The 25,469-nt window shown below is 35.5% G+C and overlaps 1 protein-coding gene across 5 annotated transcripts in view; it reads right to left on the bottom strand.

Annotated features, from left to right (window-relative positions):
* The window catches only part of TFPI (tissue factor pathway inhibitor), a 206,608-nt gene that overhangs the window by 176,392 nt on the left and 4,747 nt on the right, over positions 1–25,469 (bottom strand). Inside the window, exon 1 of one of the 5 annotated variants that reach the window (XM_048953942.1) lies at positions 6,998–7,069. The exons of the other annotated variants lie outside the window; for them this stretch is intronic. The gene's annotated coding sequence lies outside the window, so the exon portion shown is untranslated. Of the gene's footprint in view, positions 1–6,997; positions 7,070–25,469 lie in introns of those variants that run through there. 5 annotated transcript variants of the gene reach the window in all.

The raw sequence follows: 25,469 nt of genomic DNA, 5'->3' as shown, positions 1-25,469 counted from the left end.
AAAGGCGTCCTGTAATCTATTTTGTCATTCATTTGGAAAAATGTAACTATGATCTACAGTCTCTTATATGGTTGGTGAAGCTGCTTGTGGGCTATCGGTATGGACAATGGGCATTGATGTTTCCATTACTTCAAACAGATCTATTTTTCCATAGAACATAAAATGCTAAATAATACTATATACAGTCTCAGAGGGAGGGTGCACTTCTACCTGTCAATATCTCACTGTCTACAGTGTGAGCAACTTAATACTTTACCACTAAATGACAGAACTAGCAGTCTCACAACTAGCACTCTTTAACTCACCTTGTCCAATGATCCTGCATTTTATGTCAACACTACTGATTAGAATGAGTGACTACTTTCTGCACTCCATTAAGTCTTACCATCTCTCCCTCACTTCAATCTTAATTGAAGGAAGCTCTATGTTAGAAGCGGAAAAGTACAGGCTGGGCTTTTACATTGCAGAGAATTAGCATGAAAAATAACTGTAGTACCTTGAATAGATCACCTTCCTACAAAATTGCATTATTTTGAGTCTTCTTCCATAGCATTAAAAATATTCACCCCGAGCAGAATTAGCATAGATTGCAATCCTCTGTCCTGATTATCTTTAAAATAAAAATTGTCAAGAATGGCCATCTCAATTATTCCTTTATAAAACTCATTTTCATTTATAAAGCCCTACTAGTTTTAAAAACTCTGAATTAACATGCAGAACAACGCTTTTCTAGCATTTATAGTGACAAAATAACAACCTGTGTTAAGATGCTGTTCTTATTCACAACACTGATAGGTGGAGCATTAGAAGGCTATCATTCTTATCTCCACACTTTTCTATGTCATAAATATTATTTGTCTTTATTATTTAAATTAATGCTTTATTCATTGTTCCCTGTATGGTACTGATTGACCTTGTAGATTATTTCTTTTATGGTATTTTATAAAACTCTTAATTTTCATTAAGTTCAATTATATCTGGAGTCTTCCATCAGCCTCCTTTGTTTCAAATTCATGTCAAGATCTTCTTACTCTGGCCCTTCACTACACAACTGTAGCATGTAGAAACTCAATTTTCACTTGCTTTATCAGTTGAGATTAAATAACTGATTCAGTAATGTCATTTGATAAAACTTATACAGACGGGAAAAATGACTAACTTGGACTCCCTGTCACAGACATCCTAAATTTATGTACTGATATATGTAATATATATAATATATAATAACTGTATATTATTAATAATATATATTAAGCTTTTCTGCAGACTTCCCTTTTTCAGCTTCCAGGTGCAGATTTTTTTTTTTTTTTAGTAATCTTAGCGAGATGTTCATGTCAAACATCAGAAAAATCCATACATATGCTTAAGTATACATGGCTGTTTACCTCTGTTGTCCTCACTTCCCTTAACCCTCACAAAGTCAGATTTGTGGCTGGTATCACACGTGTTAAAGGACAGAGAGTTACTTGAGAAAGCCATAATAGGATAATACAATATTATATCTAGAAAATGAGACAGCAATGCAAACCAATACTTCTCGTATCAACCTTTGTATTGTCTATGTCTGTGTGAGGAAGTTATTTTAGTCTATCACCTTATCCTTCAAGTTCTTTTTACCTCTTTCAGCCAGTTCTGCTTTCACAAAATACTCTCAATGGTCCAAATGTAACAGAGGAATGGAAATGTTCTGTACTTTACCAGAATGGCAGAACAAGCACCAGAATTAATATTTTCTTATAAAATTCATTTCTGTTTCAGTAGTTTGCTCTAGAATGCTTACAAAAAAAAGTTTCAAAGGTTGCCATAGTACTCACAGGACTCTTAGGACTGCATTTTATTTGTGCTGTACTTTAAACACTAGATAAATAAAATATGATTTAGAACTAAGTCTCATAATACATAATTAAAAAAAAAATTAGAGCACTATTAACACCAGCATTCCCAAATTTCCCACATTGTTCCTTTGCTCTGTTACAGTGTGACTGTCACATCTAAATAAACCCCAGGAACATCACAAGGTCGACCTCCTGTGAAATACTGAAACGACCAAGTTCAAAACATTCTTCTCACAACCAATCCACGCTCCAGTCATGGGTCTCACTGTATCTCACTTCACTGTTTTCCAACCCAGTATTTCTCAGGAGAAAATAGCCTTCCTGTCCCATGATAAATGTAACTTAGAAATTACTATTTTACTGGCAGTAAAGTACTCTTAAAAGACAAGGACATTTTAATTATGCTTACTATCCTCAGTCTGAAAAAGGAAAAGCTTCATAAATCACCTTTGTCTTCTCAGAAAAGATTACACCTTCCTCAGATTCTTACCAGCAATACTTGGGTGGCAACTTGCTCTGCAAGATTCAACATTCTTCTGATAATTTTTGACACCAACAGCTTCGAAAGTGGAAAAAACCCAACATTCTTAAGTTCCTAGTTTTCTCTCTGCATCATATTTTACATCTGTTCATTTCATAAGACACCAATGCTGTTTCTAATCTTCTCTGAAAGAAATAGTTGTTTTAAAATACCTAATGAAATACAAAGAAATGCCATTTCAATGAGGTTTAGTACAAAGCTTTCTTTCAGTCAGATTTCAGCCAGGTTTGATATGAACACGCAAGTAAGAAATATGCTTTCTTTCCAGTCTGTTTCCTGTAGTTTACAACTGATATCTAAAGATTCCTGTTTGTGCTGCCTGATCTGTGCAAAGTGATTCATGAGCTTCCTCCCAGGCACTGCCTTCAAATGCTGCAAGTTACACGAAATCTCATCCTACGCTTCTATCGTGTCACACAAACAAGTCCATCTCTGCACAAAACCTCAGAAGGAATTCCTTGATTTTTAGAGAAAACGCAATGAATATGTATATGCTAGACCTTCATTTGCTTGTGTCTGTTCACTATTGATAGGTTTTTAATGAATGGCCATTAAAGCCATTCACAGTCAGCTGAGCAACGTTTGTTTAAAAATATTTATGATGTGAACATACTGTGTTTGCAAAGCAGTGGGAATGCAAATCTTGGAGTGCTTTCATAACTACAACCAAATGATTATTTACTTTTAAGTATGTTTCCTGTAACCTTTTTTTCAGAAAGTTCAACCACTTCTGCATAATAAAACTTGCAGATTTAACAACAGCAGCAAAAGCAGCTGGAATGCCTATCATTAAATCAAGAATAAGTATCTATTACAGCAATGCTCTGAAATTCAGCCACTCACATCTGTTTCATAGAAATACTTAGAGGACAGCTAACCACTTCCCTGCATATATCCTCAGAGCACCTGCTCTACCACCACCACAGCTAATGCATCAACATTTCACAGATACTTGATAAAAATTATGTGAACAAATAAGTCATGAGTAAGCAGAGTTCTTTTGGATCAGAAAGATTAAAGCCGCAAACAAGCAAAACTTACAGTCAAAGCACAAGTTATTACTCACATTTTTTCAAAGTAAGGAAAATTATAGATAATGTAGGAGTTTATAAAATCTCTTGGGTCAGCAGCATTAGCAGCAACTCAGAGTGCATTAATACTGGAAAGAAACCAATTTCCTAAAAAAAATTCATGAGACAAGACCTTCCATTGAGAATGAGAAAGAAGTTGGTGAAACCCTATTCTGAATAGTTGGTAGGATATCTAACTGTAAGAAAGTGCTACTCTGAACTCAGTGGGAAGGTTATATGGAAAACTTTTTGAAGACAATTTATTGACTTCTTAATTTGTACTTCTAGTAATAAGTCTATAAGCTGAAAGTACAAACTAAAAAAATACAAAATGAAATTGTGATGCAACACTTAATGAGCTTTAAGGATTTTATGTCTTCTAGACTGTACTATTAATACAGAAAAATTTAAGCAGTCTTACTTCAGAGATCAATATCCAGATGTCCCAACTAGCTTACATTAAGTAAAGCTGTGGAATCCCAAGTTAGTTTTAAATCTTCTTAATGAAAAAAATCAACAAAATAAAAGTCAGGCATGATTTGTATACACACCAGGTCCTTAACTGCATTCCTCTTAGAAGAGCAAGCAATTTCAACAGTTTGTGCAGTTTCCAAAAAACTAGATAAACATTGAACAGACTGAATGTTTCAAGTATGAAAAGATTGATGGCATTGCAGGCCAAATTTTTAACACTATTGTAATATTGAAGATATGGTACATCCCATAGCTTCACATGACTTCATTTTCAACTGTGTAGCACTTAACGTAGGCTTTCTGGGAAAATACATGTTAAGACCTTAATTACCTTCAGCTTTCATATTAACATAACTTCATGATTGATATCAGTAATGATTGGTTGATGATGATTAATGATGAATGATAAGATTTTTCATGTTTAAGAAGGACTAGCTAAGATAAAGAACTACTAAACTAGCTAGATCTCACCTTACATGATCTAACTTTGCAGAACACAGGCAATGAGCTTAATTATTTAGATAGCAGAACTTTAATACTTGAGAAGTGTGTCAGTTGCTCTGAAAGTAATGCCTCCTCTTTATTTCCAACTGTAGCAGATGCAAAAATCTCAATAAAACTATTTGATAGAGCAAATTCTCAGCTACAAAACACTATTTTTCAACATAGTCACCACCACTGGCTCTGCGTTTTCACTAGTGATGAATAAGAGCCCGAATGCCACGCTCATAAAAATCTTCACCAGTGGAGTTGACCCACTGTCTTCGTTGGAACAGCTCAAGTGAACCATCCACCGCCTTACTGTGACAGTACACATTGTTGGGCCTTCATTAACATTCAGCAAAAATGTTATGACAAAAATATGTCAGTGGATGCCTTTTTCTGCATAGAGAAACTTTACTGTACCTCTTGGATTCAAGATGAGTCACACAGCTGGGCAGGTATAACCACATGCATCAGTATAGGTTAGGGAATGACGTTCTGTAGAAGAGATCTGTGGAAAAGGACCTGGGTGCTCCAGGGGACAAAAGGTTAACCATGAGCCAAAGCTATGCCACTGCCCCAATTAAGGCCAGTGCTATCTTGGGGTGCATTAGAAAGAGTGCGGCCAGCAGGGCAAGGGAGGTGATCCTCTCCTCTACTTTGTCCTGGTGAGGTTACATTTACAACACTGAGTCCAATTTCAGGCTCTACAGTTCAAAAAGAAACAAACCTCCCAAAAGGAATCTAGCAGAGGGCCACCAAAATTATAGAAGGCCCGGAGCATGTCCCACATGAGAAAAGGCTTAGTAACCTGGGTCTGCTTAGCATATGGAAAAGAAGACTAAGTGGGGATCAGAGTCGTGTTTAGAAATATTTAAAGGGAAATGAGAGGCAGACAGATGAGGCCAGGCTCTTGTCAGTGGTGTGCAGTGATAAGAGTAATAGCCTAAAACTTGAACAAAGGAAGTTCCATACAAACATGCGGAATAACTTCTGGTAAGGGTGACAGAACACTGAAGCAGGCTGCCCTCATAGGTTCTGGAGTCTTCTTCTATAGAGATATTCAAGACCCATCTGGATGCCTACCTCTGCAACCTATTGCTTCAGCAGTGGGGTTGGACTTGATCCCTTGAGATCACTTTCAGCCCCTGCAATTCTGTCATCTGTGAATCTGTGCGCTTCCATTTCAAACACCATTTTGTCTGACTGCTCCCCTGCTGCCATCTGTCACACAACAACAAAATGTAATGGCGCATTGGTGGGATGATTCCAACTCTACTGCTGTACTACTAACATCTGTCTGTCGTGGACTAACAGAATAAAATATCAAGCCTTACTTTTAGCACAGCCTTCGTATATAGCTTGCAATAAATCCAGTAATAAAAAGAATAGCATTACAGTCTTATTTTTCCCCTGATCTCTCTGAGAGATGCTTATTACTACTGTTAGGAAAACATATAGGAAAACCACTGCCAGGAAGAAACAAGAACTAGCGTTGTCCAGAGAAGAAAAACTAGAACACAAGACTAACCACAACACAGACAGCAGCAGCAGCACCTTCAACCAGAGGGGTAAAGTCCTACAGAACAGAAAAGATTTTAAAAACAAAAACGGTGGCAAAGAAAAAAAAGAGGAGTCATAAGAGACAGTAAAAACAAGTCAAATCAGAAAATAAAAAGCAGCATTTCAAGCAAAACAAAAACCCTGGAAACTAAAAGCAATACAGTGTATTCCCAGGAACATACCTAGTAGCACAATTGTAAGAAAATCCAAAATGTTAACTCAAACACCTCGAAAAACTATGACATTCAAGCATAATACAACATCAAATCACCTAGAGTTTGAAGATAAATCTCAAACAGATTTCAGCAAAGGATTGGTGACAGAAGAGACCAAGATAAGTTGATCAGAGCAATTAAGGTCTACTGTTGCATTCTGGGCCCTAAAAATGGGTTACCTGAAACTGATACAATTCTTTGAGATAGAGAGCAATTCACTAATTGGGGTGTTTTAACACAGTTGAATAATATCTTCCCTAAAGAAAACACTGACTATACATGAATTGCCGTAGATATTATTAGATACTCCATGGCTATTAAGAACATATTCATATACAATATAGCCATTTCTACAAGCTTCCTAATAAAACAGAGTAAAGGAAACAAAAAAATATATGGCCTTGCAGTATTATAAAACAAGACATGTAGTACAGACAGATTATTAATGATATATAGCACATATGTGCTACTTTAAAGCATTTCCTAAACTGAAAGATGGAAAAATAAGACCAGAAATGTGCATTTGTAAAGTGTAATAAAGCATCATAAATTACTTCCTTACGTATGTTTGAAAGTAAAGTATATAATCAATATTTATTTTAATTTGCATTGTTTGTTGTTGGTGGTAGATCACAGTAAGTGCTAAAAAGTGCACTGACAAGACTTCCTCATCTATCTTTATTTCAGTCCCACTACCAAATTGTACAGCTACGACAAACAGAAAAAACAATGGGAAATTAATATAGAAACAACAACAACAAAAAAAATACAATAAAAGAACTTTATAGTGAAAGGAAAAGAAAACTATTTACCCACCTCTGAAAATCCAGACTCACAAAGAAAAAATCCAGAAAGGAGAAAACTCCAGAAAAAAAAAAAATCATCCCACCGCCAGTCCCTTAAATGGAGTCTAAGAGAGGTGGAGCCAGGCTCCACCCCTTCCAATTGCACAGGTGAATTGCCAGGTCCTTTCCTCAAGTGAACAATTAGTGGTTCAGGCTGTGACTCAAAAGGTCTTGTACATCGTCAATGACATTTAAGAGACTTGTTCTGAATGCCAATAAGCAACTCCCTTGTTACTTGTTTAATCTGGTCAGAATAGAATAGTCACTCATCAAATAAAAAGGGATCTGATCAGTCTTGCTTAAAAAAACAAAACAAAACAAAAAACGAAACAGAAAGCAATGTTCTCAGGGAGAAAAACTGTTCTCACTCTGAAATCTTTAGAGTTAACTTTCTTCTTCATAGCAGCATAGAAATTCTGCTACTATCATGACGCAACAAGGTTAACCACGATATAATAACATCACTGCATTATAGAACACTAAAGCAGGCCCATAGTTCTCATTTATCTGTAAGAGTCTAATCAAATTGGAAATAACCTCTACAGCATGAGGTAGTAGTGCAAATGTTAAATCACAGCTTGAAGCAGTGATTGAGTACCTGATGGGAAGGCAGGGCCAATCGAGTGAAGCTCAGGTGTTTGCAATGCACTGAGTGACCGGAAGGGTTCGAGCTAGGATCCACCCCTTACCAGACCTCATTTAAGGGTTGGCAGCAGCATCATTGGTATTTTGTTGGTGTTCTTTATGTTTTTCATATTTTCTAGGGGTAAGTGAATTCTTTTTTATGTTTCTGAGTCTTTGGTTGCTATGTTTGGGTTTATTCTTAGTTTTTAAGTCTAGGTTGTTGTTGTTGTGTTTTTTATTGTGTTATAAAGGTGAAGACACTTTTTTCTGTTTTTGTTGAGAGAACTTACACAGTGTAGTTTAGTTAAAGTCTGTGTGATTTATTATAAAATCAAATCCTAGAGGTTTACTGTATTGAAATAAATAAGATGATACTTTTGTTGCAGTCATTGAGCGTACTGAATGTGGCTTCTTTTGTTGGATGAGAAACAAGGTTCTAAGTATTATTATTATTATGCTTATAAAGTAGTATGATTACTTATGTAGGTCAAAGCTAATTTAAAGCTATAACATTTACCAGAAGAAATATAGGAAAGCTCTGTAACGTGTTTGGAACATTATGTAAGTATGTATGTAAAACTGTTTATAAAAAATAAGTTAAGAATGAAAGATCTTTTATTGTTACTTGCATTGTGTATTTGAGTACCTATTTCATTTGGTTTCTGTTGTGTGCATCAGGTGCAATGATTGTAAGGAGTTATCAAAACAGCAGCTTTGTGTTTACTATTCCACACATAATAATTTAGGTGAGTTTTAAGTGGAACTTGATGTTTTTTGAAGAGCAGACAAGAGTTGTTCCATAGCATGATAGGGATGATTGAAACTGTTTAAAGTAGCTTTTCTTTACACACATTTTTAAATGCTGCAAAAAGGTGTCTGGTTTGAGATGGATAAGTTATTGAACAGCTTTTGTATGATGTAAGAGTGTTCTTACTTGCAAAATAGATCTTAAATAGCTATGAAACTTTTCAATTTTTATCATGCTGAAATTATTAGCTGCACTTTCAATGATTTCAGCGAATTAGAATAGGAAGGAAATCTTATGTCCAGATAAGGCTTCTTAATGTTTCCTACTAGAATGATGGCTTACTTAAAAATTGTATCATTAAATGACTGTACCTGTTTCTAGGTTTTGCTTGTTACTACTTTTTCATTATTGAAGAGTTCTCATTTAATTCATTAGAATAAAGCTGAAAGGAAATGTTGAACCAATCAGTAAGATCTTTTTACAGCTATGGAAAGCGGTGTAAGTTCAGTAGAACCTTCTTTCCTGGTATAGTCAGAGACACAGGCAGTAACAGCACAACTTATATTTCCTTCGAAAGATACTGAAGGCTTTTTTTCTGCCACATATGGAGTTAAACTGAAAATGGCTTTGTCTGATATATGCTTAAAGTCATGACACTGTACTCATTGAAGGATAGACTACAATAAAGAAAGATAAATTTGCTAAATGTAGTTCTTATGTAATAGCTTTCTAGGGAGAAGAAAAGCTCTTTAAGTGCTACATCTAGCATCTTAAATACACAATTTATGCTTTCACAGCTACTTAATCAAGAAAACTTCTTTGAGAAAGGTATGATGTTCTAGAAACTTTGCATATCTTCAAATGTTAATCAATAATAGAAAGATAACAATGGAGTATTTTGTCTGAAAATAGCCAATTTGAGGGTGTCTTTGCATATTGTGTTAGAAATCAGATCACTTCTTTTACTCATCAATTTCCAGTAGTTTAAAGCATGTTATACCCATATAGACAGATGCAGTGTGGAAATTAACTTGCATGTGCAAACAGACAGCAGCATGGTGTTTTTTGTCTGTAAAATTTAAGCACTGGGTTAAAGATGCATTTAATTGGTCACCAAGGGAGTTCTGTTGGTTATTTGGTTGTTTTTGAAATGTTGGTCAGAATATTGCCCCAGGTATTCCTTTTCAGGCATTTTTTTGTTCTGCTCTTGTCTTGGCAAGCTGAGTCTACTAGAATTGTTTTAATTTTGGTACTTTGTTGCCTTAATATGTCCTATATTAATTCAGAAAAGCAAGGACTGAATGGATACTGGAAGTCATTTTTAAACAGAGCATAAAGGTTCTATGATAATGATAAATTACACATCTTATTCCAGAAACTAAAGAAGTGTTTGCTTTGCCGGTGTCAAATCTTGGAGAGAGATTTGCTTTGCAAGTCCAATATTTTCTGCTTGAAGCCTTTAGCATCTCACTAGCGCCCTGCAGATTGATGGCATTAAAAGCTTAGGAGCTAAATAGTTGCTATCAGGCACATTCTTGCCTGGATTCTATTATCCCATTCTCAGTTTGGTCAGGTACCACAATACACACATTAAGATTTCATAGCTATTTCATTACTAAATGACACCTCACATATTTGCTTTTTCAAAGCCAATATCAGGAAGGCAGGTATTATGTGCTTGTAAGCTTCAACAGCGCTGACTGTAGCAAAAGCACTTATCTCCCCAATTCCCCTCCTTTCATTCCCCCAACAAGATCATAACATCTCCAGTTGTTTTTAGGCTGTTGTGTTGGATGGCATTATATATCTCAGCTATATGTGGCAGAGATCTAAGGATGGTGGGGAAATGCCCCGAGGCAGGTTTCAAGATGAAGAGAGACTACTGGGCTGCAACTCTGAATGTCACAGAAAATGAAGGCAGTAGAGCAAGGTAATTACCTTCCTTTTATTTAAGTTTTTTAAAAGAAAAAAATAATTTCAACTCCTTTGCATTACTTGGATACCTTGCGAAGACTTATGGCTGTCAAAAAAGCAATTTAGAGTGAGAAAGGACTGTGCTTGTCAATGTGTTTGTAATGAAGCCTTGTAGTAGATAATTCAAAGAGATTACAACCCAATCTGCAGTTGTGCAGCTATTTCACATTTTGCTTTAAAAATGTATAAATATTAAAACTGTGTGGAAGCATAAGGAACATTCTAATGACCAATTTTGGTTATTGCTTATCTCTGTTTTGGAGGAGTTCTCTGGTTTCTCACTAAGATAATGTTGAAAATCTGTACTTTAACTATGGAAAAACAGATGGTAGCTTTTTTTAGGAAAGAAGAGGAATTTTCATTTTCAGGGTCAAAACAGATGTAGCATGTAGGAGCTGTATAGTTAAATGAAAAATTGTGGAGCAAAGGGCATGGTAGCTAGTGCTTTGTGAATTGGATGTACTTTCAGTGTGTGCAAAACATTTAATTTCACATTGCATTGTGGAAAAACGCTGTGCTATATATTTCTCCTGTTTGCTGCCTTCCCAGAAGTGCTTCTATTCAAGTTTGTATTTATAGCTGCTAACTGAACAGCAGTTAGAGAAAAAAGGAATATCCTAGGTACTATCTGAGGTCTGAAGTAAAACACTTCTACAAAAGAAGTATAAAAGTAAGTCAAAACTTAAGTTTTTATAACTTGTTCTAGTCTTTAGATGTTTATATTGAGTTTCCATATGTCATCCTACAGTCAAACAAAGTTTTGTCAACCTTTAGGACAGAAATGTTCTCCTTCAGCTTCCTTGAATCTGCAGTGTTTGTCTCATTCTGAATTACTGATGAATCATTTTTTTTAATGCATTTTGATCAAGAAATGAATTTTAATGCAGATATCCCTTGTGATGCCTACTTGCCCATTATATGTACACTATATTCCTGAAGGAGAAAGACAGTTCACTTTCTTCTGGCATCAGTGAGACACTCCGTAGTTGAATGGTGGATGGTCATCCATATTGTCCAAGGGAAAAACTATTTACTGTTAATTTGTCTTTAAACTTTTCTAGCAAATTCCTTTGATGCTTCCCCAAAATTGGAAGGGAACCATATTTTAAAAATACAAGTCCTGTAATATTTTCGTTTCTTAAAGATGAGTACCAGCATGCATTTTTTGAAACAACCTCAAAATGATTCCAAGCTTCTGGTTGGCTTTTCCCAAAGTTATCTTGCTTTTTCTGAGTAAAGACTACATGTAAAATGAGACTTAGTAGAAGTTTATTCATTTTTACCAGAGAATAAAAACCTGATCCATGACATACACTGAATTCTTCAGACACAGCTTGGAGCTAAAAAGTTTAGTCCACACAATTAATTGTGGTGCTTATATAGTCTAACAATTTAAATTTGTGACTTACTTATTTGGCAAGGAAGAATGGATATGATTTTTTTCCCCCTTGTAAATAAAAATGTCAGTCTCAATTAGGTTTTAGCTTGAATTGTGAATTGGTAATAATATTACTGCTAAAACTAGTATTTTATTTCATATGATTGGGCTAGAAATAAATTAGAAGATAACTGAATTCTACATGCTTTCAAGTCTGTAGAGAAGTGTCTGCATACACAGCCTTGATAAAAATGCTCAAAGACTTGGAGAAGTTTACCAGTGATAACAGAGGTGAAGATGGGAAAAAGTTAAGAAAAGGCAGCTGAAGTGATGTTTATCAGCTCCATTCTTAAAGAAGGGGCAAACCTCAGCTGAAGACTGGTAGCTAGCCATAAAGCCATGTATCTAAGTTGGATCAGAGGAAGATTTTCACTACTTATTCCCTGACAGACTTGTCAAGTGAGTGGTTTACTTCATCCTGATGGGGTCAGGATTTGCCCCCAGGAAGCTTTAACTATTTCTGGAAAGTGTATTCCATTATTAACTTAATTTTCAGACAGTTACAAGAAGAATAGGATTTCTTGAATAGTTATATGCTTATCCTGTAGTAGGATTTGAGTTCATGTGTATTTACTGCTTTAGTTAAATAGTATTTATTCTTGTCATCTGAAGTACCTTTGTTTTATGACCTTTTTCTATTTCTCCCACCTTCCCTCTTTTTATTATCCGAGCCCTGGACCAGCTCTAACCAAACATTATCACTGAAAATACCTTTTAGCTACTGTAAGCGTAAAGAACTCAAAAGTCTGAGGCGGCAGATAGCAGAAACATCAAATAAAAGATAAACTGTTAGTTGAACCACATTACAAGAAAAGTCATTGAAAAGACTGTGCAGGATATCCATATGGTATATCAGGTTTCAAGATTTAAGCTGCTCATAAAGAATTTCATCTAAATAGTAATTCAAACTAAGGCAGAAAAAGCATGGTTGATAACATATGAAGGGAAAAACAACACAGATCAGGCTCTCGGGAAAAGCAGTGTGTTAGAGGACACAAGCAATGTGTCACATGAATACTCAAATGTTCTGGCAAGTGGCTTTTCTTTCTAATATGTTTTCTTTTTTTCAGTTAACTATAGTAAGTATCAAGCTCTCTGGAAGTCCACAAAACATTCCCCACACCTTCCTCATCCATGTTCTTCTTCAAGGGAAACTTTTCTTCAGAAAGAACAAAAATTACTAAACAAAAAGGCTGAAAATCATTCAATTAATATGCCACAGGAGGATCACACAGAACTAAGATGGATTGTATTTTGACTGTTTTACCTGGAATATCTCACTGGCTGAAAATGTTTGCGTGAGATGAATTTAGACTCTTCTGAATACATTTATGATAGCTGGCTGATCTTTTAACCTATGGAAATTCTATTTCTTTCTATAGAGAAATAATTGAAGACAGGTGGTGATTCTTACCAAATGCTTAAGTTTCAAAAATAGAAAAGCAAAAACATTTAATTCTGTAAGAAAAATCTGCCCTGGAAATTTATTTATTTACAGCTAATTTAACTTTTTTCAATCTTGTGCAATTGATATTAGTGATCTGGGTGTTCACATGTTATCTTGATCTACTCTGATGTTCTGTGAAAACATCAGGATTTCTTTTGGGACTATAACATACTGCCATTTTCATCAGTTTTCTCCAGTTGTTCTTGTATTTTTCACCAGGGCTCTTGCTTAGAATTACAGCTGTCAAGAAACTACCTGGAGAGCAGAGAATAGAGGAGGTTTTGTTTCGTAGGACTACAGAATCATAGAACCCTTGGAGTTAAGAGGGATCTTTGAAGGTCATGTTGTATAACTCTCCCATAGTGAACATGGGTACCACAACTAGATAAGTTTGCCTGGAGCCTAATCAAGCCTTGCCTTTGAAGTCTCCAGGCTCAGGACATCCAACCCATTTCTGGGCAACCTGTGCCAGTGCCTCATCACCCTTGATGTAGAAGATTTTTTCCTTATACCTGATCCAAGTCTACCCCTTTATGCTTGAAACCATTTCCCCTTATTTTATCACAACAGTTTCTGATTTAAAGAAAAATCTTGGCGCTCCTCCTATTTTGTTCACATCGATGTAATTTTAAAACCTTCAGTATTAATCACATTTCTATTTTGTTGAAGTTACACAGAAAAAAATTCAAAGATGTGAGCAGGAATCACACCTGTATCCAGAATAAAATGACTGTATTTGGTTTTGTTTTGCTCAGAATTGGAGCTATTCCACCTCTGCTCAGCAGTTACGTTTGTTTTGAAATTCAGGGTGAAAACCCATGCTGAACAATGGATGAAAAAAAGCCCCCACAATCTGGAATGTAAGATTGTGGAATAGGTTATAAAGGCATTAATATTCTCCTTGGAGATCAAGAAAATTCTGTGAATTATTACACACCTTCTTGAGTAATATCCTTGAAATCGGAGGGTAATCGAAAGGAAACAATTTCTTGTTTGTTTTCTTTTTTTTTTTTAAGTATACTCTCTAGAGCATAGGAATGCAGCAAAGAATACATTTTTTTCCTCCACTATTGTAGATTAGTTTTGACTTTTTCCACTAGGATAAGCAGATATGAAATGCAGCTAATGCTTGCTCTGAAAAGGATAGCTCAAAAACTGAAAGAAAATTTTTACTGGCTCCAAACTTTCTTTGTAATGACATGATGTAAGTCTTACAAGGAACAGTTGTAACCATGAATGAAAAACTTATTTCAGATTAATAAGTATCAGTACTATATGTACCAATGGGTAAATCATCAATTAATTATTGAGTCAAAACAGTTCACATGCTGAATTCCTGTGTTTTTTGTCTGGTGTGTAAGAAGGTAGAATGTTTTTCTTCCCCCTATCATGAATTTGATATAGAAATAGCATGTTGTCAAGATTTCAGTTACTTGTTGTAATGTGCCTGACATTGATAGATTTTATTTTGCTATAATCAGATAAGATTTCAGTTGAAATAGGCATGAGGACGGTCTTGTTTTGGTGTTGTGTGCCTCCTAACACTACTTCTCCCAGGCTACTGAGGTTAATTAATAGATTAGTAAGTATCTTCAAAGGGTAATGAAAATTCTCAGCAAGGAGGCAACTGAAGTACCTTGTGAACTTCCAGAGGCGGGTGAACAACATGTACTTAAATTGCTTAGCAGCTGGGTGATGGTGCCTATGAGTGAACAGACAAATGAGGTGTTTTTCCTTGTATTAATTAGGTTAATAACATATAAAGGACTTCCACTTTATTGACTTGATGTAAACTGCTTTCTTCAGGTTTTCCTGCCTAGACAGAAAACAAGGAATGATTGAGAGGAACTGTTGTTCTTTAGGTTTTCAGTTGTTCAATATGATATGTAATGGGAAACACCCTTTATGAAGGCTCATTAAAAAAGGGTAGGAAAGCCTCTGAAGAATATCTGCAATCCAGTTAACTGAGCAGATAATTTGATGTGGTTATCTTCGGGTCTCTTGTAGCATCCCATCATCTTTCTGAGCTGTTTGCAGAAAGTTGACCTGCACTTGATTATGCTTAATTTATCTGAGGACTTTCCTAAAGGAGAAAAAGCCAGCTTACCTACTGATGATATGAAAATAAGATAAAAGGGCTTGAAAAGGAGCTCAAGTGATGGGTTAGCATTTTAATTCTAGGCAACATTTCCTGTGCTCATCTTGAAAGTGTTTTGCAGTAGTACTTGGGATTTTGGTGTTTGCCTGCTTGATAGACAGTTACTGATCTAGGAAATTGAAGTGATCACACTAGCTGAGTGCTTTCACAGTAAGACTAACATGAAACTTCATATTGAAAAACTGGCCTGCAATTCTGCTTTTCAGAAATACATTAAACAACATAGGGGGATTTCTCTGAATGTGTAAACTGTCTCCCTGTTTCTTGATCTCTTCACGTTTTGAGTGTACTGTAACTAGTAGAAAATCTATTGAACAGGACACAAAGAGGTGAATCATTTGAGATGCTGTATTGAGACATTTTTTAGGCTGTATAACCATGACTTGAAATTAACATAGCAGTTACAGCTTTGTATTTGCATGGAATATATGGAAAAAAACCTACTTCAAGAAATGCGTAATAGTGTATGCAATTTGTATGCAAATTTACAGCACATTTCTGCTTAAGGTAAATGTGTGGCTTTTATCAGTTTTGCAGCAGTGGAAGTGTTATTCAAATTAGAGTTTGTATGCAGCGCAGTTGGCTTTCCAGGCATTCTCAGTTTGTTCTGCAGTCCTGTAATGAAAAGCAAGGGCCATGACCTCACCAATGCTTTGGAACTTTCTGAAATATTTTAATATGTTCTGTGCTCTGAGGCTAAGAAATAGTAGATACTGATGTTGTTAAATATACTGACTTCCTCCTGTTGTTAAGTTAGAGAAGAGAAACCTTTTTTCTGCAGGCAATTTCCTCCCTGTGTTTCCTTTAAGTGAAGTTTTTACCTGGTTTCCATTTTGAAACACAGCAAGAATGTGACTTAGTTTATCTGTTTGGATTTTCAGGACAGTCAAATGTGATCACAAAATATTTTATGCTTATCTTCAATTATACTGTGTAATTATATATTATATACCACCAATTGGTGTGTATATATGTTGATGTGTGTATATAATAGTATTAATATTAATATGTATATTAATATTAATAATGCTGAAAAATCAGCTGAGGTGTGAAACTGGTACGTTAATTTCTTAATGGATTTCTCCTTCACTGGAAGGAATTGAGCAGATCTTCAACAAAAAATGCTTGGATCTCTATGCAAATATTCCACAAGAAGAACTTTAAATGATTTGCTTAGGTACTCAAGTTTAATCTGCTCTGAATAGTTTGTTTCAATAATGTGATATATGTTCTCTACTTGGCATAGGACTGGGAAGGGAGGTGTGTCTCCAGACTGCATGCACATCTAGAAAGGTTTTTTTGTTTCATTTTTTATTTAGTTTTTGTCTGTTTTAAGTGTGTGTGTGTGTGTGTTTATGTATACACACAGCTTCTAGGGTTCAGTGCAAATGAAGACTTATCTGAACACAGAGGTGAATGACAGCCTCATTATTTAAAGCCTGTTCAAGACAAACTTTATTATAATGGGAATAGATATTCTGCTGTAAAGTTCGTGTCCCAGTTAGTAAGGAATACTAAGATAATGTGATAGAATATTACTAGTAATTTCACTGTTTCTGTTGTGGTCTGAAGTCAGATTTAGTCTTGAAGGTCAGTGTCCCATGCTTAGTTTCAATCAGCAGCTATCTTTCCCAGCTCTTGGAATTAGTGTTTTACCCAGTACAGGAGAACAATTAGGACAGGGTTTGAACTGATGATTGGGCACTTGATAAAGGGCTGTGTCTGGCCCAGGAAGCACAGGCAGATTGTTTGCACCTATGCTTCCCACCTTATCAGAATGTGTAGACCCAGGATGGATGCACTTGGAGCTCTTTTGAGGGCCAGCCACTGAAGGGAAAGCATCTCTTGGACCTGGGCTGCTTCTCATGAAGAGGTGCTGTGTAGCCAGAGAAGCCCATCACCAAGTGGGTGAGGTTCATTCTCCTTTCTTTGTATGGTTGTTGACCTACCTGCAAATACTTTGCTTGGTATTTCCAAGAACCTTTTAGAAGCAATGTCAATTCTTTATAGGCATAATATCCAGTAAACTTAATCTAAAATCCAATGCAATATAGTCTGTTAACTTTAAAACTCTTCAGATTATTTTTATAAATATATCCAAGTATGATTATTTTCTTCCTCATGTCTCTCTCGCTTTGTCCTCTCTTGTGAATGGCTATGTGGTATGAATTTAAAAGCAGGAAGAGTCTGCCAATTTGCTTTGTCTTCTCTGAACAGGAATAGCCTTCAACATAAGATTTGCTGATTATTTGAATGCAAGCCAAGTCACAGAGGAAAAAAAAAATCTAGTTAAAATTTAGTGATTACTACTTTTCAACATGTACACTCTGCCTTAAGGATAGAATACATTTTTTTGAGAACCGTGTTTCTAACAGAAGCCTATGATTTTGATTTTTTTGTCAGAATGGTCCCAATTCTGCTCGTGTCAGATGTTCCTACAACACTGCTGTCTGGCAACTGTGTTTGTTTCATACAACAAACTAGCATTTTTCATTCCCAAGGATCAATATGAACTACTTGGTTCTTTGTAGAATTTTTTATGAAGTATTCCTAACCAAGGGCTTCAAAGTACCTCTAATTTAAACTGCTGACTTGCACCTATGGCTGTTTTTACTCTGGAATTTTTCCTTTTTCTAACTAAATATTTTTGTAGTAAAGTAAATCTGTTCTTTTTGGAAACAGCTGTTGAAACTTTCAGTTCTGTGCAGTTTGTCTCTTTTGCTATATTTTAGTTAAAACTTCAAAGTTTCTTTTGGAAATGAATACACAAACCTAAGCACTTTTTCTGATGGTTATTCATATAAATTTCAAACCTGAATCATTAAAGTCACTCTTATTTATGTTCTTTTTTCCCCTATTATTGTTTTTAGAATGTTTTTTTTTCTTGCCATATGAGAAAAATAAACAGGCAACAGAACCTCTATGTTCTGCTCTTCATATGCTGAACACATGCAGCCTTTATGCACTGTGACTGGGAAGTAAAATCCAGCTGGTATTGGTTTCAATAAGGAGATGTTAATCAAACATCCTATTTAAATAGAATTGCAAAAGAATGCTCCCAATTGCACTGACACTGAAGATGTCTCCAAAACTATGACACTGTAATGTGAAAGCAAAAAGAGCTGTGCTTTTGTGAATACATTTAAATGCATAAACTTTGCAAAATCTAATGTTTCTTGGCATTTGGTAGCATAACAAGTTTCAAGAGGAAGAGTTGGGCAGTGGTACGTGATACAGGCTGAGGTCTTGTGGGCAAGTACGTAGTGCTGTAAGTAAGTTTCAGCTTCACCCATACTACTATTTTTCTTATGGAAATCACACCAACCTATAATATTTCTGTTCTCTGATGCGCTCTTATTTTTTTAAGGTCACAGTCTGAAAAAGTCAAGAGTACACTAAAATGTAGTTGGCAGGGAAGGAACTTCAGAGAGCAGCAAATAGCCAGGTAGAGACTAAGCATCATTTCCTATCTCCTCAGTATCTGATTCAGAAACCTAACTCAGAATGACAATGTGAAAAAATGGTTTGGATGTGGCATAAAAAGTAAGGCCAGTACAAGGAAAACTATCAAGAGCAGGCATGTTATTCAACTGGGGTGGGTTAACAGTCTTCTCTCATAGTTCTCTCATATTTTTATAATCATATGGGTTAATGTCTCTCTATCACACAAATTCATTTTGCTGCTGAGGCTCTGTTAAATTCTCTCAGTAAAAACTCAATGCGTAACCTGTGAGGACATTAAGCACCACAGGTTGAAAATCCAGTTGCTTTTGTCATTTCCCCTCTTTGTGCATCTGCTACTGCACTTAAAATTGCCTTTCTCTTCACACCAGTTCTTCCCAAAGTCTCTCAACTGTCCTCTCCAACTTTTTCATATACACTTCAATAAGTTATTTGTATACACCCTTATCTTAGGATTACATGGTGTTAACAGACTGCATTTGTTGCTGGCAGCATGGTTTCAACCATATGCTTTCATTTTTTTCCTCACCAGCTGTGAAAAAAGGCAAGAGGGCTTCCTTTATGCTATCTGCTAGTACACAGTATAAACATATTTCAGGCTCCAGCAATGCAATCAAACACAGCTACAAGGAACTGAAAAGAAGGGATGTTGATTTGCTTCCTGTTCCTAACTAACCAAGGTTCTTTGGTTGTTCTTTGTTGTTTTTTTTTCCCAGATATTCATGTATGTGAGGTCACCAGTGTTTAAATGTACCACTCACCACCTCACTGAGCTCACACTGACAGTTGTGTCTCCAAAAATATTCATTGAATGTCAATGTTAATAGATGCCATTTTGTCCACGAAGAAGAATTCAGTGACAAACCTTTGCTTCATATGCACTTATGAGTCAATTCTGTCAGACTGCCCATCTGTTGCCGTCTGTCATATGGCAACAAAATTTAATGGCATGTTGGTGGTATTGTTTAATGCCTACTTCCATACCACCATCATCTTCCTCTGACATCTTGGCCCAATGTAATAAGACAGGCATTACTTTCAGAACAGACCTCTTATTTTAAGAAGTTTTGTTTATTTTCTAAACTCAAAGTAATTAAGTACCTTCATGAGTTAATTTTGTTGAGTTAAATTTGTGAATTAAATCATACTTCTAGTTCTTTAGAACTAGAAGATGATGTACCTGAAATTCATACAGTTCTTTCTTTATGAAATATTTCAGTTTGCTGGTAGACTTGAAATTCTTTGCACTGAAATTTAACTGATGTGAGTTTGTTTTCAGAAAGGAATACAGGATTTAGTCCCCAGTCTTACACTTTCCTTTATAAACTTTTCTTCTGAAGTAACGGTGTGCACTTACTGGGTTTTATTTATTAATTTTTAAGTTTCTAAAGAATGTTTTAATGTTTTCCAGTAGTAAAAATTTATTGAATGCAATCATGGCATTAATCCTCCACTATAACCCTAACTTGTTCCAAGTGAACACTGAGACACAGCAATTCTAAGGGGGCTATAGGTAAAAAAAATCTTTTAAGGTGTCAACAGAGGGAGAAGTTAGAATGCAAGAACTACCCACTTTATGATTCAAAAGCTCCACACGTCTAAGGTTTTAAGTTCCAAACATGAGAGCAGAAATGCCTCCATGTCTTTCTAGTTGGAACTTACAGCAAGAAACAGTTCAGTTGTGTGTTGGTCAGAGAAGGTAAGCCAGCATTCCTTGGGCTGTGTCACAAAGGACGATGTAAGTTCAAGGATATTGCCAAAAACAGTAGTTTTCTTTGTGAAGGAAATAGATATTCCATAGTAAAACATGATTCTACTGTTTAAATATTTCAACCCCCAGTTGTTTTAAGAGCTCCTGTGATCTTCATCTTCTGTGCCTCTTATTCAGTTTCTCTCTGACTTGCAGTTTGCTCCACTTACTTGTTCTAACTGATTATTCTTAAATTGTACCCTCAAATAGCTAGCTGAGAAATTAAAAAAGAACCCCGTATTTCCAGGTTTCTCTTAAAAATATATATATATACTTAAGTTTATTAACAAATTATCAAGAGGCCTTACAAACAACTCGGCTAGTATAAATAAAAGTGAGGAATCAAGTGGCTAAGTGTGAGTGAGGAAAGTTATCCTCGAAAAGCTTTTTGCAATCAAATTATCAAAAGAAAATGGTGTGATTCCTTCGTGTTTTTCACTATTGGTTGTTTTTTTTTTTTTTGTTTTTTTTTTTTTTTGCAGCTAAGGAGTGTCTGCTGAGGGAGCTTTACTAACATTCATATATTAAAAATGTATCCATGTGGTACATATTTTAGCACTATTTACTGTATCTAATCTCAAGTGTGCAATACTTCTATCTGAAGAGCAGTACTGATTCAAGGCTGGTGCTTTATGTAACCATTAAGCTGGCATTTGGCTATTAACACATTCAGTCTGTGTTGTATGTTTACTTCTTGGCACACTGGTTTTCAAGCTGTAGTATTTCTGTGTTGGAGGCCTTTTTTTTTTTTTTTTTTAAGAGACTCCATCTTGTGCACTCAGGCATGTACAAAGTAGGAGTTGTTAATGCTCCTGCATAAGCAGAGAACAAAAGGAGGTCTGATTATCCAGAGGATACTTGAGAGTTAAACCAACAAGAACTTGATTTTAGACAAAACCATGATACTTACAAAATGGAGGTAGTGGGCTGACAAGTTAAGTCTTGGGAACCACTGAAGTTCTTTAACTGCATGGTTGTGGAATGAAGATCCTGCCTATTATTTCATCTCAGGCATAACCTTAAGCATGTTTTAAGGTGCTTTTTGGTGTTGTGCTTTTTTTTTTTTCCCCTAGTAAATGTAGAAGTGTATGAATCTCTACTTGAAATAGTTACTGGGTACTGGGTAACAGTTTTCTTTATCTTATCATGCACACGACAGTTCTGTGCTTTCAGTGCTCATTTTCCTGTGCTTCCTGAGTAGGAGATGGTTTCATACTCCAAGGAATATTTAGTTGAAGGCCATTTGTGCTTAGAGAGGTTCCTTTTTGTGCTGTCCCAGGACAAGATGGTTGGGCTGAAGGGGGGGAGAGGGAACAGGACAGGGGGACAAACCCAAATAATGGTAGGAGGCTAAAAAAAGAGGAGAAGAGGTTTAGTATTTATGTTATCTGTTAGGGAATACAATAAAAAACAAACAAACAAAAACAAAGCTATCTGTGATAATTAAAAAAGTGGAAAATAAAAATGGGAAAAGATACTTAACTGGTTTTAGATATGAGTGATAAAATTTTTAGATAAAATGAAATAAACTATTGAGAAGTTAATGGCAAAGAATGATTTTGGAAATAGTTTAAGTCAGAAACAGGGAAATTATTAGGAAAAATAATCCAGGAAAATATTGAGAAAGTGAACTTGTAGGAAAGCTAATTTATATCTGGTGACATTGATACATGAGTGTATTACTCTAGAAAGCATGCTTTATCTTCCTTGAGTTCTAAAAGAGAGATTGCAGTGGGCTGGTTGGAGGTTTTCTGGGGGCATTATTAGCCTTGTGTTGCTAATACTGGTTACATACTAAAGTTAATTGATGTGCCACACTGGAATGCTACTTCCTGAATATGGAAGTCTTTCATGTTCTAAGTATCAAAAGTTGAAAGCCTCTGAAAGGATGTCTTCCTTCAGGGTGAGCTAAGGAACTGAAAAATACTTCGTTAAGAAATTGTATTAACTATTTTTTTTTAATGGCTTTTGCTTAGGCATTAAAAGAAAAATGACTTCCAAAATATTTTTTTTTAGCAGCAGAGGAGTTATCTTGCCATTTAATTTCAAGTGGAAAGTTTTACAGGGTCCAGAGACACGATGGGAAACTTAATAGGAAGATCTAGATGATTTAGAGAAGGGAGTAACAAGACAGGAAGAAAAGATAACAGTTCTTCACCTACTGGGAGTATGTAAGAAATAGGCAGTTGGAAAAAAATCTCATGTAGCTTTATGTTGGGGTTCAAGGAGATACTTTAAAAAAAAAATAAAAACCAACAATAATCATAGCTGGATTATGACAACGTAAGTTTCTGGTTCTTGCAAGATGCAGTAAAAGCAACTTGTAAGTTTATTTGTAGGCTGGAAATAAAACATATCAGTTCACAACTTTTAGTAGAAAGATTGAAACTATGAAAGACTTGGCAACAGATGGACTTTGAACTCATGCTGCTTCTAATTCAATTGGTAGAATTCCTGAAAGTGAAGTCTGAGCCATTGCAGCTGGTAAGAGGGGACGCGTCTGAGTCTACTCAATTGCTGTAATATCCAAAATGTAGAGGAGAAAACACACAAAGGCCTGCAAATTTGAGAGTGGGTTATCTCTGTTTCAGAAAGAGAATAAAAGAAAATATAGCCAACAAAAAGACATATGTAAGATAATGTAAACTATTCAGTATTTATTTTGGAAGATGGGAAGATGATGCTAAAACAAGAAGGAAGCAATTCAGAAAAAAAAACTGAATGATGAATTTCAGACATCTGTGTATGTATTTCATGCATGGTTTCTATTAAGACTTCACACTGATTTTGTTCTTATTTCTCATGAATCTCAATGTATTTTGCTAAAATACACGTAAGAAGCATTGTCGTCATTCTAACTCTGAGTTAATTAAAGTTATTCCCTTTTATGATTTTGGAGGTGATCCTGATTATTAGGTGAGGAATAAAGAAAAGGAAACAATGCTCAATTGCTTACTTTGTTTCCACAGCTGAAGCACACCTTAAAAAATTTAAGTGACAGCTAGGAAATTAGATTGGTAGCAAAGTAAATACTGTTTGTAGGTGACCTTCTTCCCAGTTTTGGATCAGATAGTTCAGTTGACTGAGATATTTAGCTTGAACAAATTCCATGTACTGTTTCTTGGACAAATTTAACATGCTATTTCTTGTTTACTGACAAAGATGGAATGAATCAGTTACCTAGACGTTTAGAAATTCACTCCACTCATGTAGAAATCTGAACTGTTTGTTTCTCACATGTAAGGATCAATTTGGTAACTGATACCAGAAGGTGTTGGGATGCAAAAAGGAAATACACTGGCTAGGTAATAGCTAGTAAGAAAAAGGTAGTTGGAGAAATATCCTGACATAGAAAATCAATGACTGAAGTATTTCTAATATCATTGTCAAAAATCCAAGTTAATCAAAAGGAAATTTTTTCCCTCTCCTTGCAAAAGTGAGGCTACAAAATGTTCAGAACAGGTTATCCTTCTGTTTGGCTACAGCTACCTGAGGTTTTGGTACAGCTACACTATATTATGCTTTCTTCCACAAAATGCTGCATTACCATAGTTCAATGAACTGTGCTCCTTACTCAAACTATAAGCACTTGTGACTTTTTTGAGTAATATAGTTAGATTATCAACCAGCATGGAATAGGAATGGTTATTACTTTCGAAGGGATGCTTAGGCTCCATTTGAAATGTGCTTAATGTTAAATAGTCACCAGGGGAATGTAGGAGTAGAGAATGAAGTCAGAGTTCATCTCAAACAAACTTTTATTTAAGTATTATAATGCTGCCTTGTCAATAGCAACTCTTAAAAACTCTTAAAGTTTCAAGAAAAGCATTGCATTCCTTGTAATTCTATGTAAATGTCAAATGGCATCTTGTGAAAACTCACTTAGGCCTTTTTCTCTTCTGATTTCATGTTAGCTTAAAGGAACAGTTGTTTTTAGTTACAAACGTGGTCAAAATTAGATGAAATGTTTATTCCTTTAACTTACTGTGCTTCTGTAAAGCAATACAATATAGAACATCATTATGCGCAGAACTGTAACTGCCATTCTGTCAGGTGAAGCCAGTTTTTACCTCACCATCTGAAGCAAGTAGATAGCTCTGACCAAGTGACTATAAAAAAGTAACAGTAATCAAATGTATAGGACTGCTGAAGGCACGACTGTAAAAGACCAAGGTTTAGTTTTTAAGACTGTTAAGTACAAGACAGACAATGCGTGTGGTTAAGAAGGTTCAATATGGTTTCTGTCACGAGTGGATTTTTAGGAGTGTTTTAATGTTGTACAGACTGTTTATGTTCCTTGTGCCTAATCCTTTATTTTCTGTAGTGCAGAACTGCATAACAGATGAGATGACTTTCACCTGCAGTGTCAAAGTACATTTATAAGCTGTTTATAAGATGAGCAGTTTCTCATCCAAAAGTGGGAAACAGATTGTTATCTGTTAAAAGAAGAAAATGGTAATTATGTGAGATACATACCAAGAAGTCTGGAAAGTTTTACCTACTTGGCAGGGAATAACTGAAAGCTCTCATGGTCTGATAGCCAGAGAAATATGTGACCTTCTGTCCAATGAAAGCTCTTAAACTTAGGATTATATTCATAAATCACAAATATCAACTGTCAAGATGTAATTTTATATTCTGTTCTAACTCCTGCAATTCAAGCATAATGCCATAGAAGCTTATAGGAAAACATGGAAGTTAATTCAAATATCTGGAGAAGTTTCTTCCAAGTCTCTATTTGCAGATGCTGACTCAAGAATTCATTTCAATTACAAGGTGATGTTCTTTTATCTGTTAAGACACTAGACAGTTTTGAAAACTTATGTCCATAGGTAGTATAGA

The sequence above is a fragment of the Lagopus muta genome, chromosome 8, assembly GCF_023343835.1.
Source record: "Lagopus muta isolate bLagMut1 chromosome 8, bLagMut1 primary, whole genome shotgun sequence".
Classification (NCBI taxonomy): Eukaryota; Metazoa; Chordata; class Aves; order Galliformes; family Phasianidae; genus Lagopus; species Lagopus muta.
The sequence above is the reverse complement of the archived record's forward strand: the minus strand, read 5'-3'. Positions and strand labels throughout refer to the sequence as shown.